The sequence below is a fragment of the Protopterus annectens genome, chromosome 14.part0 (genome assembly GCF_019279795.1).
Source record: "Protopterus annectens isolate FY-2018-M chromosome 14.part0, PAN1.0, whole genome shotgun sequence".
In the NCBI taxonomy this organism is placed as follows: Eukaryota; Metazoa; Chordata; order Ceratodontiformes; family Protopteridae; genus Protopterus; species Protopterus annectens.
The window spans coordinates 1054218452-1054236627 of NC_056748.1; positions in this window are offsets into that span (position 1 = coordinate 1054218452).

Sequence of the window (18176 nt, forward strand, 5' to 3'; positions counted from 1 at the left end):
ATTATATCCAGATTTGGAAGAAATATTCTCTGCCTGAGGGTACTCCATTTACTTTAAATTTTCTGCTGTCATTAAAGATCTTCCTTTCCATGCTCCTACCACACTAAAAGTTACTAACTTATGTTCACTTTATACTACATTATGCAACAATCTTCAGTTAATTTGTTTCCCTATTTCTAAGAGAAAAAAAGCATATTCTTATTGCATTTAGAAATGTAAGCATTGTGGCATCATGCAGTAGTGGTTGTAGCTTAGAAAATTTTATTATGCCTTCATATTCTTCAAAGACATGTCTAAAATAGTGCAACACCATTAATGTTACATGTGTATTGTACATTGTATAACATTAATGGTGTATTAATTTAGACAACATTAATGTTACACATGTATTATATATTTTGTGTTCGACAACCATATAGTTAAGGTAATGCCAGTTTAGCCTGATCATAGGAAGTTACTAAGCTATTGACCCTGAGGCCCTTACAAGTCTAGCCAACAATTTAGCCCATGCTCCAACTAGTCAGCATCCAGTGCTACTGTCCACCAGGTACACAGGTGGAATCCCAGGGATGTATTTTTTGTTCTCCGGCCAGTATTTCAGGTTGCACTTAAAAGGGTTAATGAGGTACTCTGCTTGATGTGGAGAGGGACTCTATCCCATAAAAGGGGAGTCTCTGGGACACAAATCTGTCCTGCCAACAAGTCCTATTGATGTCACAGAATAGGTTGAGGTCGTGTGTATGGGTTACTTGAGTGGAACTTGACTTGTGGATATGCAGCAGTCCCATCAAGGCGGGGTCTGAGATTGCTTTGTATGCCAGACAGAGGTCACCTCTGAGGAGTCTATAGGAGACTGAGAAGAGGGACAGGATCTTTAGGCTATCTGTGTAGGGTAGATGTTTGAGGCCCTGGATTCTCTTGGCAAGGAACCTCTGTGGTCTCTCCAGCTTCTGCATGTGTTTTGTGAGGTACATGCCGAAAGGGGCATTGTACTCAATAATGGGTCTTATAAGGGAAGAATACAAGAATATAAGGTGGGTCATGTAGAAAGATTTCTGTACAATGGAGGCAGTATGGTGGTCAAAAGTCAGTTTGCTATCAACCTGGGTGCCCAAGCCCCTCACAAATGATTGTGTGCTTAGTACCTTATTATAATTATGATAATTTGTGGGGATGTCACTTTCCCCAAAGGGGATGATGATGCATTTTTTGGCATTCAGTTTGAGGCCATGTTTCTGGCACCAGACATTTGCTTGGGTGACATCCTCTTGTCCACATGACTAGGGGAGTTGATGACAGCATCCAGTTTGCAGTCATCTGGAAACTTGGTCAGCCATAGAACACTGGTTTTGGCCTGTACCTCAGAAAAGTATATCCCAAACAACAGAGGCCCCAAGACTGATCCCTCAGGTACACTGCTCATTACAGGTCTACTGCTTGAGGTGGCTTCCCCTATTTTGACTAGGTGCATTCTATCAGTGAGCCAGTTTACTACCCTTCTGGTAACATATGGATTGATGTCTAGTTTGGAGAGTTTATCTATTATTCCTGAGTGGGGAATAGTATCGAAGGCTTTGGCCAGGTCAAGGTAGGTGGTGTGCACCATCTTCCCCTCGTCCAAGGCTTTGGTGACTGTCTGAAAGAAGTCAACCAAATTTAACAGGCATGACCTCCCCTTGATGAAACCAAATTGTGTGGGATTGAATGTTTGGAGGTTGCCAATGTCCTTGTTAATGAGGTGCATGATAATCCCCTCCATGGCCTTGCAGATCAGGCTAGTTAGGCTGATGGGTCTGTAATTTCCTGGATTGGTTGACGGTCCACCTTTGTGCAAAGGAATGACAGTGGCTGTCTTTCCTCCACTCAGCTGAGACATGCAACAGATCTCTAACCAGTAATATCTGGACATATTTCTACTTAACTCATTAATATCTTCCAGCAGTTAGTTAATGAGGGGTTACATTCCTGACTTCTGTTTTTCTGGATAGTAGTTACTTAGAGCTCAAATTTAAATAACTAAATCTGATAAAATCATTTCAACAGAGCAAGAAAATATTTTTTAATTCCATTTTAAGTGCTTAAGTTACAACAGAACAAGTATGGTATGCAATCTGCCTTTCAAAAAAGGTGGGATTGAATGGTGCAATGAGCCCCTACAACTAGCACTGCAGGCATGAATCTGAGAGGAGCATAATCAGCACTCCAAGCATTAATGAGTTAGTGTAATACTGCATTCTCTCACCTGAAATTTATCAAAAGTCAGTGACAATACAATTTTCTTACCTAAAAAGCATTTATGCAGTATTTGGTACCTTCTTAAATTTGAATGTTCATAGGACTTTTTATAGCCAGCTTAAGAAATCTAATAACCTGGAAACCAGAAAACTAATCCTATCTTCAAGAAAACTGAATGTAATTTGCAAATGTTATTTGCCACTCTGTCTTACACATTATTTAACACCCAGACTGACTTCATACATTTCCATTATGGTGGCTGTCTTACTTTCTAAATCTTTACAGTTTTCTGTAATATTTTTACATTTCTCATATATACCTGATTTCTCTGCTCTTTCTGTGATTTGATCCTTTATTAACATTATACTAGAAAATGGAAATCAACATCTAAACCAGCTATATTAGAAGTAGTGAATATAGTAACAGAAATAAAACAACTGGAATTAAGATCTTTAGAAACAGGTAAGACCAAACTATATAGGAAAAATGGGAATTGTGGAAACAATGCATACAATGGAGGAATGAGGTTTAAAAGAAGTCAGGACTTAAAAGAGTTGTGTAATGTTTGAAAATGACTGGGTAGATTATACGTGATGTATAATGTTTGCAACTAGGAGTGTGTCAGTATGGTTTGTGATGTAAAATGCTTGCAACTAGGACTGTGTCAGTGTGGTTTGTTTTCATTTATTATATAATTGTGTGATTGCTTTTGTCATATGTGACAGTTTAATAAAGATGTTTATTAATATTTGTATCACTCAGCTTTCTAAAAGAACAAAACAAATATTGACTTCCTCTGTAAACATTTTTACATCCGTTAGATTTATAGTGCAGAACTATGAGTAATTAATAGACCATTTTTTTCTTTCAAGGTCTGCACACAAGGTGTATTATCCTGCAAAATGTTAGGAGAAGGTATGGTGGATATGGAGAATAATGGAATGTGTAGCAAGACAGGATAGTGATATTGGTTTGAATGTTTTCATTCATTTTATATTGGACATGTAATAAGCATTTAGTAATACTACTTAATCTTTGTATTTAATATTTTAGAAACTAAAGACTAACATTCAATAAAGTATTTGGGGACAACATTTATGTATTTTTTTTCTCTTCAGTTTGTAGTTTCTTTCTTTGGTTCCACATAAGTCATGGATATATTGGAATCTCTAGATAAAGTACAACAGTACCAAAATATTTACTTTATTTTATTAGCAAAAATATAATTTTCCTTTATATGTTTCCATAGTTAATTCAGTATTATTGTGATCTCAGGTCTATGACCATTTTGATGAAATGTTCCTCATGTATATACCTGTGTGTGAGGAAACTTTCATCATAATGGTGAAAGGCCTGTGCTCAGGTGTAGTATTTTGCATATGTCTGCAATGAACCTCGACTGGTACTGTTTGCTTACCTCTTCAGCCTTTCCAACTCATTCCTTAGACTCTTCACCCACCTGTACTACTGCCCATAAATTTGTGGTATCTACTCTGTCTTTCCTTAGATACATCTGAAATGAACCTAATGCAGAGTATAGGGACTAGGACTACCCCATGAAATATTTCACTATTCATTTTTCTTAGTCCTGACATTATCTTTCTCATTACAGCCCTCTGGTTCCTGTCAGTTAACCATGTAGAAATTAGTTCCATATTCTTGTTCTTAGTCTCAACATCTACATTTTCCCTGGTAATCTTCTATGTCAGGCTAAGTTAAAGGCCTTGGTGTAGTTAGTGATACTTTGGTATTTTTCTGCAAAGGTGTCCTGAACCCAAGTCATACAACTGGATCAGGTTTGACTATCAGATTCTTTAAGCAATGCTGATTGTTGGAGACGTTTGTCATTTAAAAAAGCAAACAACCTTTTCCTCGTTGTTATCTTCATGTCCTTTCTGGTTATTGCTGTTAGGTTAGCAGGCCTTAAGTTAGTTGACTTTTTGGTACCCCCTTGCACAGGGTTGCCACGGTTTCTGTTCTCTTCTTATCAGGCATTTCTTCAGTGGTTATTGATATATGAAAACCTTAAGAAAGGGTAATCTGCCAGCACTCTGACTGGACTCCTAAGGGTACTTGGAGACAGGCCATCTAGCTTTTGGCTTTGTCCTCAAAGAAACTCCCCCATCTCCTGGGATCTCTCCACTGCTTTTTAAATATTGCTGTTCCTCCTGCATCCTGATTTCAGTTGCTCCACTTTTTCCAAGAAAATGCATTAATTTCATTGAAATTTACAAAATTAGAATACATTTAGATATGCTCATAATGTTCTTCAAAATCTATCAATGTTTCTGTGCCCATAATGTTCTTCAATATCTATCAATATTTCTATCTTGAATGTAAATAGGAAAGATAAAAACTGTGCACAAAATATAGAAAAGAATAAACCATGATTTTATAATATAAAGTGACTGGGGTTAGTACAGCACTGTAATTTATCATTAGTTTTTTAGAATGTTATCTTCAAAGGTTCACAGTAAAGTTCTTAATTTAGGCAAATACTTTAATGTTCTTTTCTCTATTTCTTATTGCACCACATTCTTATAATATTGCCAGTATTATAGGGAATGGCTCTTAGAAAATGTTTTAAAATATTTTCAATATATTACTTCTGTATCCTGTTGTAATAAAATATTTTCAGTGCAGAATATAGAAGTAACATATTTTCCTGTACTGGATATAATTTATTAGAACACATTTACTTTTATTTTAATTAACATTAACATGAATCATTAATTTTAGATATAGCATGTTCATATAAGAATAAAAGTAAGTCATTCCAGCCTGAATCACATGAACAGTCAATACAGTATACAGAAGTCAAGATGTAAGTTTCAACATCAGGAAAGACATAGTCTATCCCTCTGTGGGCTGCTGTGTCTCCTCGGGCTGGGAGTAGATATCCCGCATACTGTACACCTGGGTTCCTGTCCTTCCCTAGCCAAAGAAGCCCCGTGGACATCTTTTTAAGCACCATTCCTGAATAGGATTTTACATTCTCCCACATAAGACTGGCTTCCCAGAGTTGACCGTTTTGGAAACTGTACACCTGGGTTCCTGTCCTTCCCTAGCCAAAGAAGCCCCGTGGACATCTTTTTAAGCACCATTCCTGAATAGGATTTTACATTCTCCCACATAAGACTGGCTTCCCAGAGTTGACCGTTTTGGAAACTGTACACCTGGGTTCCTGTCCTTCCCTAGCCAAAGAAGCCCCGTGGACATCTCTTTAAGCACCATTCCTGAATAGGATTTTACATTCTCCCACATAAGACTGGCTTCCCAGAGTTGACCGTTTTGGAAACTGTACACCTGGGTTCCTGTCCTTCCCTAGCCAAAGAAGCCCCGTGGACATCTTTTTAAGCACCATTCCTGAATAGGATTTTACATTCTCCCACATAAGACTGGCTTCCCAGAGTTGACCGTTTTGGAAGTATGTCCTACTCTTGTACTGCTTAACACTACTGTCCAGGGTATATTTGTTCCCCTACCAGGCTTATCAGCAGCCCCCCCCCCCCAAAGTCTATCTTTAAATCCTTTCTCCTTCCCTCCTCTCCTCGGCCTTTGTCCTTGAGGAACCTCTCTCTCTACCCTGAGCTTATTTTGACTTGGCAAACTCCCTGCTTGCTCTGTCTGTTATCCTTCCTGCCCTTGCCACTAGGTGGCACCCTTCACACTACTGACCCTATAACCAGTTTTTTTTTGGCTATTGTACTATAACTTACACTGACTTTTCCAGTCCATATTTTGACCTCTGCCTTTTGCTACTTTCCTCACGCCTGACTCCTCTACTATCTCCTACCCCCCACTCACCATATAGTCTCCATAACTTTCCTACTCTAAGAGGTCACCCTTACCTGTTCTCCTGCTTCTCTCCTCTTGCCTGATTGTTTTTCTGCAACTGATCATTCACTTGCTTTCCTGCTCAATCCTATTCTCCATTACCACTCTTGATACCCCTCTCCCTGTCTTACCTGTTTTTACTCTGTGACTTTTCTTTTGACCTGCCTGTTCCTTCCCTCGCATACTACTGTAATTTACTCTTTTACTTGCCTTCCCTACTCCTTAATATGCTCACCTCCTTATGACCATCATCTCCCCCTCAGTACTCTACTCTCGAGTTCTTGTCTGCCTATAGCTCTTACTCTACCACATTTCCTTCCATCCCTGCAATCCTCACATATAGCTTCCAAATTTCCACCTACTTGCTGTTGTTTTTTTTCTGCCCTGAACTTCTATTTCCTACTATCCCTACCTGTCTCCTCCCCCCCTCTGCCTCATTTCCGTTTCTATCATACTAATACACCCATCCCCTAGCCGCCTCCTCCCTATAGTCTATCCCTCTGTGGGCTGCTGTGTCTCCTCGGGCTGGGAGTAGATATCCCGCATGTGAGTACTTGCTTAAGTGCACTGTTTAGTGTTTTGTTTCATTTATTCCTTTGTATTCCTTTGTATTTGTAGCCACTACTGTTATCCATGTTGTATCTGAGTTAGCTCTGTATACCTAGAACTGTACTTTAGGATGTTGTCTGGGAACCACGTGGAAAGCCTTGTTTGCTAGGAACTTACGGAAACGGGTTATCTACCCTGTTTCTACTCCTGTTTGGCCCTGATCCAGCCATCACGCATGGTCGCTACAATAGTTTTATCTGCTATTTTATTTTTCTTACTACCAGTGGTACCTGTGCCTATGTCCTATCTTGACTTTTAGGCAAGTAACCTTAATTGTAGCATATACTTTTACCGCTCACTGTAACCACCGCATACTACTGTCCTATTAACGCTTACGAGCCATTGATGTTTTACTGGCACCGCAATTGTATATTTACTAAAGCTAAAGCCAATCTGTGTTTAGTGCTGCTTCTGCCAGAACAAACGGCCACAGAGGAAGCGTTTGGCTTACCGCTCTCTTCTAGGCCTGTTTTATTTAGATGGTGCAGCACCTAAACTACTTATACCTAGCAGGGATCATGCTTGGTAGGCTCTGTTAGAACAAACAACCACAGTGGAAGCGTTCGGCTTCCCGCTCTCGCCTGGCCTGATTATTTTGGATTGTATAGCGCCTAAGGCGCCTTTTTAACTAGTTATACTTAGCAGCGGTAACCTCTCTGTATTAGCGTTACTCCTTGCTGCAGCGTTCCTTGCCTTAGACCAGCCTCCACGTGGTCTCCCACAACTTCTGGCTGGCGTTCATAGGAAACTGTAGCTGTTTAAGACCTTGTTCTATGATTCAAATGTCTATTACTGGGATTTTTCCATACTGCTTCCTTGTTTTTGCTTTTGACTAGTTGCCTATTAGCTCTGTGCACAGATGCACACAAAGTTTGGTATTTTTTGACCTATACACATTGAAGCTACGCTTTATTTCTAGCTTGTATCCCCCCTTGGGATCCTGTTATAATTAGTTATAGATGCAAGGCTGTGAATGTAGTGTCCTGCCATTTCTTTGTAAGCTGCTGATTGCTTGTAACTCATATTGTAGAGTGGGACCCATTTAAACAGTGTGGTAGATCTAGCTTGCTTACCTGATACCTTAACATATAACTGTTACAAGGTTGTTTTTTGTAATCCCTAGTGTGTTTTATTAGCAGCCTAACTTAACCACCTAATGCAATGTGTCTTAATAAGACTATGTACTGACCTGTTCTTTGTTTCAAGGCATATTAACTAGCTAAGTGATACATACTGCATTGACTAATTTATTTTTTCCCCTTCTTTTCTCTCTCTACCTATAACCCTATCAGACTGTACACCTGGGTTCCTGTCCTTCCCTAGCCAAAGAAGCCCCGTGGACATCTTTTTAAGCACCATTCCTGAATAGGATTTTACATTCTCCCACATAAGACTGGCTTCCCAGAGTTGACCGTTTTGGAAGTATGTCCTACTCTTGTACTGCTTAACACTACTGTCCAGGGTATATTTGCTCCCCTACCAGGCTTATCAGCAGCCCCCCCCCCAAAGTCTATCTTTAAATCCTTTCTCCTTCCCTCCTCTCCTCGGCCTTTGTCCTTGAGGAACCTCTCTCTCTACCCTGAGCTTATTTTGACTTGGCAAACTCCCTGCTTGCTCTGTCTGTTATCCTTCCTGCCCTTGCCACTAGGTGGCACCCTTCACACTACTGACCCTATAACCAGTTTTTTTTTGGCTATTGTACTATAACTTACACTGACTTTTCCAGTCCATATTTGACCTCTGCCTTTTGCTACTTTCCTCACGCCTGACTCCTCTACTATCTCCTACCCCCCACTCACCATATAGTCTCCATAACTTTCCTACTCTAAGAGGCCACCCTTACCTGTTCTCCTGCTTCTCTCCTCTTGCCTGATTGTTTTTCTGCAACTGATCATTCACTTGCTCTTCCCGCTCACTCCGCTCCCCCACCCCACCCCCCCCCCCACCCACCCCCCAGAGGCCCTACCTTTATAGTAGCTTAGACACTCCCCCAACTATCTAACCTCCTATCACATTTCTTGTACTCTTCACCTATCAATACCCTACTCCTACTCCTACAACCACACCCACTCTCCACTATCCTCACCTCACTCTACTACTGATACCACACAATCCAACTGTTCTTAACACATCCCACTAGTAACATGACTTTAAACCTTAATATTATCCTTTCATTTCTTCTCCTTAACATCCTTCTCTATCACCATACTCTTACCTCCTATGAATATCTCATACTTAGTCAACCTCCTGTATTAGCCAAACACACCACTTCTACACCTCCTCTACTTAAACAAGCTCATATTAATATACTATCAACCTCCCCCTACTTTCCCCCTCTCTACCACAAAATTCACCACTTCAGACTCCTAACCTCCAAACGATTCTACCTAATACCCTACAAAAACCTACAAGTATCTCAAGTCCCACAAACACTATTACTGATACATGGTGACATCCACCCCAACCCTGGCCCCAATACTCTCATCAACCACACCCACTCTAATCTAACTACTAACTGTTCTACCTCACCTTTCTCCCTGACTCCTCTGTATTGCTCACCTAAATATTCGTAGCATCAATAACAAAATCACACAACTCCATGCCTTAATTGATTTCTATGCCTTTGACATTCTCTGTCTCACTGAAACATGGCTCAAACCTAGTACCAAAGACAATGAATTTACTCCCCCAGGCTATAACACCTTAAGATAAGATCGTCTCAGTAAAAAGGGCAGAGGAGTGGCCCTTCTATACAAATCCCACCTTCAGGTAACCTCAGTAGACACCTTGCCCCCCTCCCTAACTAATGCTGAAATACTCTGTACCAAGCTCCAAGTTAATAAAACAAAGGCTATTTATATCATATGTTCTTACATCCCTCCAGGCAACAACATCAACACACTAGAAAATATCCTAAGCTGGGTCTCCAGCACCTTTCCACAAGAAACCATAATCCTAGGGGACTTTAATATTGACTGGAACTCCTGCATATCTCCCAAACCCTCCATTCACATTAATCTCTTTAACTTTCATCAAACCATTAACTCCCCAACTAGATTACACAAATCAACCCACAAACAAACCATTCTAGATTGGATACTAATTAACAACAACCCCCTCTCCTATAAAACAGGAATACTCCTGACAATATCAGTGACCATCTCCTGACCTTTATCTGTAAACAAAAATATAACATTACCAAGCAAGCTACCTACCATACCATACACAACAAAACAAATTTTAACCTAGCATCCTTTCAAAGTGAACTCAATGAGTATAACTGGTCAACTCTAAAATACCTCCCAATAGATGAAGCAGTAACCCATTTTAACAATACCTTTCTACAAATTCTACACCATCATGCCCCACCGCTTAATTAGATTAAGCTCCAAGGCTGCCCCATGGCTCTCAAAACTACTAAACAAAATATGCGAGCTAGAAATAAATTATGGACTAAATGGAGATCCACAAAAAACCCTACTGACCACCAGAACTTCAAGCACCTGAGAAACTCAACTAAAAAACTTATCTATCTGGATAAAAAGAACTATCACTTTAAATATCAACAAAACCAAAACCAAAACCCCAAACAATTTTGGTCATGTATGAACAAACTACTCCATCCAGGGAATACCAAAACCCCTACCCCAGCTAGCCTAGCTCAAAGCCAACCCAACATAATAGCCAACACTTTCAATGACTTCTTCTCCCAAACAGTCACCTCTCTGGATAACACCATGGCACCCCCCATATCCCTCCAAAAAACCACTACCCCAAACAGCACCCCATACTAAAGTTCCATACTGTCTCCACAACCTATATACGCAAATTATTATCTAAACTCAAACCTTGCACCCCTTCGGCCGACAAACTACCAGCTGAATATCTTCAACTAGCTGCAACCGAACTTGCCTATCCAATCTCCATCTTAATAAATAGAACAATAACTGAATCCAAAATCCCCTCCTGTTGGAAAATCTCCCACATCATTCCCCTTCACAAAGGAGGTAACTCTAACGAACTCTCAAACTTTCGCCTATTGCCCTTCTATCCCTCTATCCATCCAAAATAATGGAACGCTGCATACACCATCAACTCTTACAACATCTCTTGAGTAACAACTTACTTGTAGACTCACAACATGGGTTTAGGCCCTACCACAGTACATCTACTGCCCTTCTCTCATTCACTGACACAATAAACAAACATCGTAACAACAACCTGTTCTCCTCTGCACTTTTCTTAGACCTATTGAAGGCATTTGATATGGTTAACCATCAACTTCTCCTCCACACTTTAGAATCCCTGTCACTTGACCCACTAGCACTACAGTGGTTCAATTCATACTTGACAAATCGAAAACAAGCAGTCCTATGGGACAGCCATCTATCTTCTCAACTCCCGGTTATGATAGGCATCCCACAAGGGTCCATCTTAGGTCCCCTACTTTTCTCTATATTTATAAACAACCTACCCACTTCCCTCCCTAAATCCACCTGTATACAATATGCTGATGATTCCACTCTCATTTGCTCTGCTCCATCGCCTGCTGAACTCCACTCCTCTACCCAATTGGTTTTCACAGCAGCAGAAAAATGGTTTCAACATATCTGCCTCCTCCTTAATCCCAAAAAAACCAAACTTCTACTCTTCACCCCAACCCTTAAATCCATCCCATTCACCTTTTCCATTGTGTCCAGCAATGGCACTATCATCAAACCTGACTATTCCACAAAACTGCTAGGTGTCACCATAGACAATCAGCTTAACTTTGACTATCACATTGATTTAACTATCAAGACAGTAAATAAAAGATAGGAGCCCTTTACAGACTTAAGCCCTTTCTTACCGCCACATCCCGAGTATCACTTGCCCAAACTCACCTCATCTCCACACTACTGTATGCCTCCGCCTCCTTTATTAACATTTCTAAAGCTAACCTTCAGAAACTTAATTTAGCCTACCATAGCATTGCCAGATTTGGAACCGCTCTCCATTCCGTACTCATCACTGTCTCAACTTAAAGAAACTCAACTGGCTAGAACTTCCAAATCTTATACTCCTGCAGCAATTAGTCCTCACTTTTAAAATTCTACATTACCCTCCAACATACCCATACTTAACAATCTTATCACACCTTATACAAATCTCACTTCACTTGTTCAGCCAACAAGCTCCTAGTAGCTACTATAAAATCCCACAATAAAGCAGGAGACTCCTTATTTGCAAACACTATCGGATCACAATGGAACAAACTTCCCACTGGACTGACCTCCCTAGCCTCATGTTACCTTTTCAAAAAACAGATTAGAAAACATTTACAAAATCACTAGCTATGCCCTTGCACAAATCCTGACTAATAACTTATACACTACTTGCTCTCTCAACTAACTTGGTATACTTAATTCTATCTTGCATTTACCCAAAGTTTATTTCTCCCGTTCTAGTGTGCCTGTTAAAATGTAAACTCTCTTGTATGATAATTGAGCTTTTCCTCCTCAACCCTCTGTAGAAAATATACTTGTATAAAGCCACTCAAGCCCAGCAATTCTGTACAATCTATTTGACCTTACTTTTCTTTTGTTAGTACTTTGCTTGTGTTACTGTTTGATTGATTGTTACTGTTATTTTTTTACTATTTTTACTAATTGTATCTTTTTAAACTGTAAAAGTATAGTATTATAGTGGAGCTTTTCTCCTCGGGCCTCTGCTGAAAATGGACATGTATCCAGCCAGACTAGCCCGGTTAACAAATGTAAAATAAAATAAATAAATAAAATAAAATACAATGCCATATTCCCCATATTTTTAAATGCAATATTAGGTTTATTGAATAAGCAAAGGAAATGTAATTGGTTTTAAGTCTCTAAATTCTTTGTTGCTAATAACCAAGATACAAGAAAATTTGCATTTGCACTATAGGCAACAAGGTAAATGAATAACCATGAAAAATCCAGGACACACTATGACCTAACACTGTATACATTACTTTGACTGCTTTTATCCCCATATCAGCCAGGGTTCTTTCTTAATGGTTCTGAAGAAGTCCAACTTATTTTGGGATGAAAGCAATCAAAATTTGTAAACTGTCTGGTCATGGCTTTTATTGGCTTTTTGTGGTTATCCATGAAAGTTCTTTATTAGTAACAGTGAGACAGTTTGTATTTAAAAGTATAATTTTGATTAAGCAAATATTTTCAAAAGTAAAACAATAAGAAGACTGAAAATAAGAAATAGAATAATGTTGCTCATACAGCAATTATTTCTTTTAAACTATTAAGAATACAGTTATAGTGTATAAACTTGTAATAAAGTCCAAGTTAAAAGATATACAGCGTTATTGAAATTATAAATAACATTGTAAAGATGCCTATGCACAGCAGCTTTATCTATTTTTATTAGTATATATTTCATTTTTCTATTATGGAATTTTAAATCTGATAACTGTCCAAAAATTCTAATACATTATTAATATGTATGGTAGAAGAATTATCATCTGCAAATTCTAGAATCAATAATTTGGCCATATCATTAACTATCTAAGCTATTAATTATTTTTAATACCATTATTTAATTGCTGTATGGGAAATGTGAATAAAAGAAATAGCATGCATGCTTGCTTTAAGTCTTTTGTTATTGTTGTCTCTCTAAAAAATAGGAATTTACTATAAATGTTTCAAAATCTCAGTAATTTGAAGTGGAAATTAAACTTGACTAAAGTTTAAAAAATGGACAGCTATACTGAAACAAAATCTGTGTACATCAGAGTTAAGTATTGTAACTTTTGTATGTTAATACTCAGTGTGTGTTTGCCAAATTTAAATATAGCCAGGCTGGACTTTTATCTATTATGTAAGAGAATTAACATTTTTATCCTCTTTACTACTGTAACCATAAGTAATTTATTATCTACATTTACAAAGATGCATTTATATGGTTTGCATAAAGATAGATTTTTTTAATGTTATTTTAATATTCAAACAGGGATAGAATAGTTATATAAACGGATGGTATCTGTACTTCTAAGTATACCATTCAATTTCTATAAGAAAACAGCATGTATTTTACTAGGTAAATATTTCTTAATTTCAGACAGAATTCAATCAATAATGAACACTTTATTTTAAATGTTTTATTTTGCTCTTTAACCTCACTCTTTCTGACCTCTCTTAAAATATTATATTCTCCTGTTAGTTTTTGTCAGTGCTATTGTTAAGAAAATGACCAATATCTTACGAGTTTAATTTCTATCATTTTATATAAGATATCAAAATGAGCTCTAAAGTATTTGCAAATTTCTTCAGTACCACTGTCTATTTTACTATTGAAGGATTTTTAATCCCCAATATTTGTTTCTGATCTAAGCAATTTGTTTCCTCATCCTGCCAACCTATGTAAATCCATGGGTTATTGAATAAATGTTCTCCTTAAATTTCTCTAATGCTACTGTTTTGTTGTCTAAGCTTTGCATGTTTGGTTTATTGATTTAGTCACCTCTAAAAAGATTTTCCCCTTTGGAAATATAGTTACTGACATGTATTTTTCTAAATTTGTGATAACTGATTTCCTAATCTTTCAAGATTTTAAGAAGATAATCTTTTTAAACACAATTAATATTATCACTTAAGACATAGACAAACATACAGTAACAGAAAACAAAAGAAACCATACTAATTTTTCTCCATACATTAAACAACATATATCTTTTCTTTTTTGTAATTATCATCAGTCCAACATTACACAGATTTCTGAATTTCTACCTTTTCTTAAACATCACTCTTCCTTCTCCTGAACATTATTCTGCATGTATTTTTCCCCACAATTTCAATTATTTGCTCCCTTTTCTAAAGATCCCTCTTCCAATTCTTTTTTCTCTTTTATAATATTCAATAATTCAAATACCGTTGGTTTAGACCTTGATTTCCATTTTATAGTAATTCCTTTTCTGGTTTATGTTCATTAAATTTTTATCCCGAAAAGAGATGAAACTATTTAAAATGTTCCATAACACTGAAATGTCCTTTTCTGGATTTATCAGTCGCAAAATAATATCATCTGTAAATAAAACCAACTTTTAATTATTACCATTCCAATTATATCCTTGCATTTCTGAGATCCTTGTTTTCTTTGCAAATGGCTCTAAATATAAAGCAAATAAATGGAAAGGGGGCACTCCTACCTGTTTCTTATGTTTAAAAACAATGTATCACAAAGGAACCCTCACACTTTAACTCTTGTCTCTGATCCTTCATATATCCTCCTAATTAACCTTATTATTGTATCATGGAATAAAAATGTTTCCATTGCTCTACTCATAAAAAAACAGTTTACTATGTTGAATGATTTCTGGGCATTAAGACCCACTAACCACAGCAATCTTTTTTTTTTAATTCTGCTTGCCTCTGGATCATCAGTGTTCTATTAATGTCGTCAAATGTTTTCCTCCCATCCACAACATTGATCCATAGCTATCAAGTTTGGCTACACCTTTGCCATTCTTTTAGCTAGTATAGCATAAACACTTTATAATCATGGTTTAAAGTTGAAATTACTCTGTTTGAACCTGAGTCTTATGGGTCATTGCTGTCCTTATTTAATACAGCAACCACAACTTTCTTCCAAGATGTTGGTGCTTCCCCTCTTTTTGAAAAACTGTTAAACAAAATCTTCCAGATCTTCATCACTTTTTTCCGTACTAACTTCCAAACATCCACAGTAATATCATCTGTTCCTGGTGACTTTTCTGAAGATTGATTATACATCACTATTTTTATCTCATCCCCTCCTATTTTAACTGTTATTTTTGGGTCTCGTCTTCTTCTAACCTTGACATAACTAAATCTTTCATAAATATTTCCATTTCTGCTCTTTCTTGATTTCTACATTTCTCTGCTTTATACAAATTTCATAACATTTCTGAAAAATATGTTATGTAAAAATCTCTACAGGATCTCTGGTTATTTTTCTTGTTATAGGCTATCTAAATTTGGCAACAACTCTTTCTACTTTCTGCTGCCTAAGTAATTTTTGTCCTTTGGAGTTATTATCAAAAATGGTTGCTTAATAGCAGTCTGTCTAAACTCATGCATATTATCAAGCTACTCCCTTAGTTTCTCTTTAGCACCCTTGTTCTGTGAGATTCCCCTTATTCTACAATACTTTAACCTTTGTCAGCCTCTGTAAGTAATTTCTATTACTTCTTAATCATATCTTTCTCTCTTGTATTTCTACTGTATTTTTAAACTCTATTTTCATTTATCCACTCACTAGCTATAACTTCTGAATATATTTATATCTTAATTAATAACTCTTGAATAATCTCCACTACCCATTCCTTAAATTCCTCTCTTTTTGACAGGTAGATGGGAAAGTGCCAATGTCTCATTTTTACTTCATTGCCCTGAATTTTTATCTTAGTTTTTATTGAAGCATGATCTGAAATAGTTGTTGGATGTGTTTTGAAGCTTTCAATTAAATGGAAATTTTCCTGAGAAATATAACTTCTGTCTAGTCTGAGTTATTGTACTTTGTGGAATAATATGTAAATTATGTCTGAGTTCCTACTATTGAAATCACATCTTCCATACCAAATATTTTCATACATTTCTTCAGAAATCAGTCCTCTTTTTTGTTATAGGTCTCCCTGAAATATCCTTACCATTGCAAATCGAGTTCCAGTCCCCACCTATAAGTAATGTTTCCTGCTGAAAGCTGATCATTTCTCCCAGAATTTTATTAAGTTCATTAATAGCAGATTTTGTTGGAATATAAATACATGTGAGCATAATCCTCCCTCCTTTCCAGTAGTCCCTTACTACCACAAATCTATCATTATCATATTTTTTTCCTCTTCTATCACTGTTGAAGACCCTCTAGCAATTAATATCATTACTCCTCTTTTCCTTTGTCCCTGATATTCTGCTGAATATCAATTCTGAAATTCTTTCTTTGTCAAATTCACATTTCTTTTTTTTAAACAAGAAACATCTTTATTAAACCATCACTTACAATATAAGCAATCATACATTTATATAAATGAAACAAACCACACTGACACAATCCTAGTTGAAAGCATTTTACATTACAAACCATACCAACGCACTCCCAATCACAAACATTATACATCACTTATAATCTACCCAATCATTTTCAGTCAAGCATTACATAGCTCATTTAAGTCCTGCCTTCTTTTAAATCTAATTCTGTCCCTATGTGTATTGTTCCCACAATTCCCATTTTTTTCTATATAGTTTGCTCCTACCCTTTTCTAAGGATTGTAATTCCAGTTGTTTTATCTCTGTTACTATATTCACTACTTCTGATATTGTTGGTTTAGATTTTGATTTCCATTTTCAAGTAATTGCTTTTTTGGCTGCCACCATAATTAGACACAGCAAGGCCTTACCTTGTCTAGGTAATTCCATTTCTGTATCACAGCTCAGAAAAATCATCTCCCTGATCACACCAATCTGCCCACTCAGCATCTCTGACAGTGCACCCTGCAGAGAATCCTTAAAGTCTTCCAACCCACCGCACTCCCAGAAAATATGTTCCCAAGTATCTGTTTCTTCCCCATCACACCTCCAACATTTGCTGTCTACCTGAAGAAAAATTCTCTGGAGTCTACTTGGGGTATAAAAATATCTATGTAAATATTTCCAAGCAAAAGTCCCAAGTCTTCTAGATTTTGTTGCATATTTGGGAGACATACCTATATCCTCCCATTGTTTCTTTGTGAATTACTTATCTAATCTCCCTTCACAATCCTTTCTAACCTCCGCTGATTGATTCTTATAGTTACCATGCAATATTTTATATGCTCTACTAATTTCTTTTTTAATAGCAGCTTCTCTTCTAGAGTCAACTAAAAACTCTACCAGTGCTGGTCTTTCATTTAGAATCCCCCCCATTTATTTCTCTTTGCCTATACTCTGATATCAATCCTTGATAGGGAAGGCAATCTCTAACCTTCAGTCCAAATAAATTATTGGCCTCTTCTCATTCTATTACCTTTTCCTCTCTAGTTATTTGCTCCCAATACCTTGGTTCCTTTGCCAGTTTTCACCAATAAATTCCAGCCGCCTCTTGCCTATTGTCTATATTTCAAATTGCAGTCATCCCTATCAGCAAAATCTCCTTTCTCCATTCCAGTGTTGGCTTACTTCTTAGAATACTTTCTGCTACTTTATGGATATAATATTCTGTATGATTATTGTTATTCTCCTTAAAAGTCTACATCCAAAATCCCAGTCTCTCCTTGTTTCTTGAGTTTCCCCCACTGTTTCATCATCAACCCCTTCCACTTTGAATTATAGTTTTCTGCTTGTGCTATGTATAGGAGCCTTAACTGTGTAGCTCTGAAATCATCATCATCTTCTTTTGGCTGTTCCCGTTAGGGTTGCCACAGCAGATCATCTGTTTCCATTTCTTCCTGTCCTCTGCATCTTGCTGTGTCACACCAACCACCTGCATGTCCTCTCTCACCACATCCATAA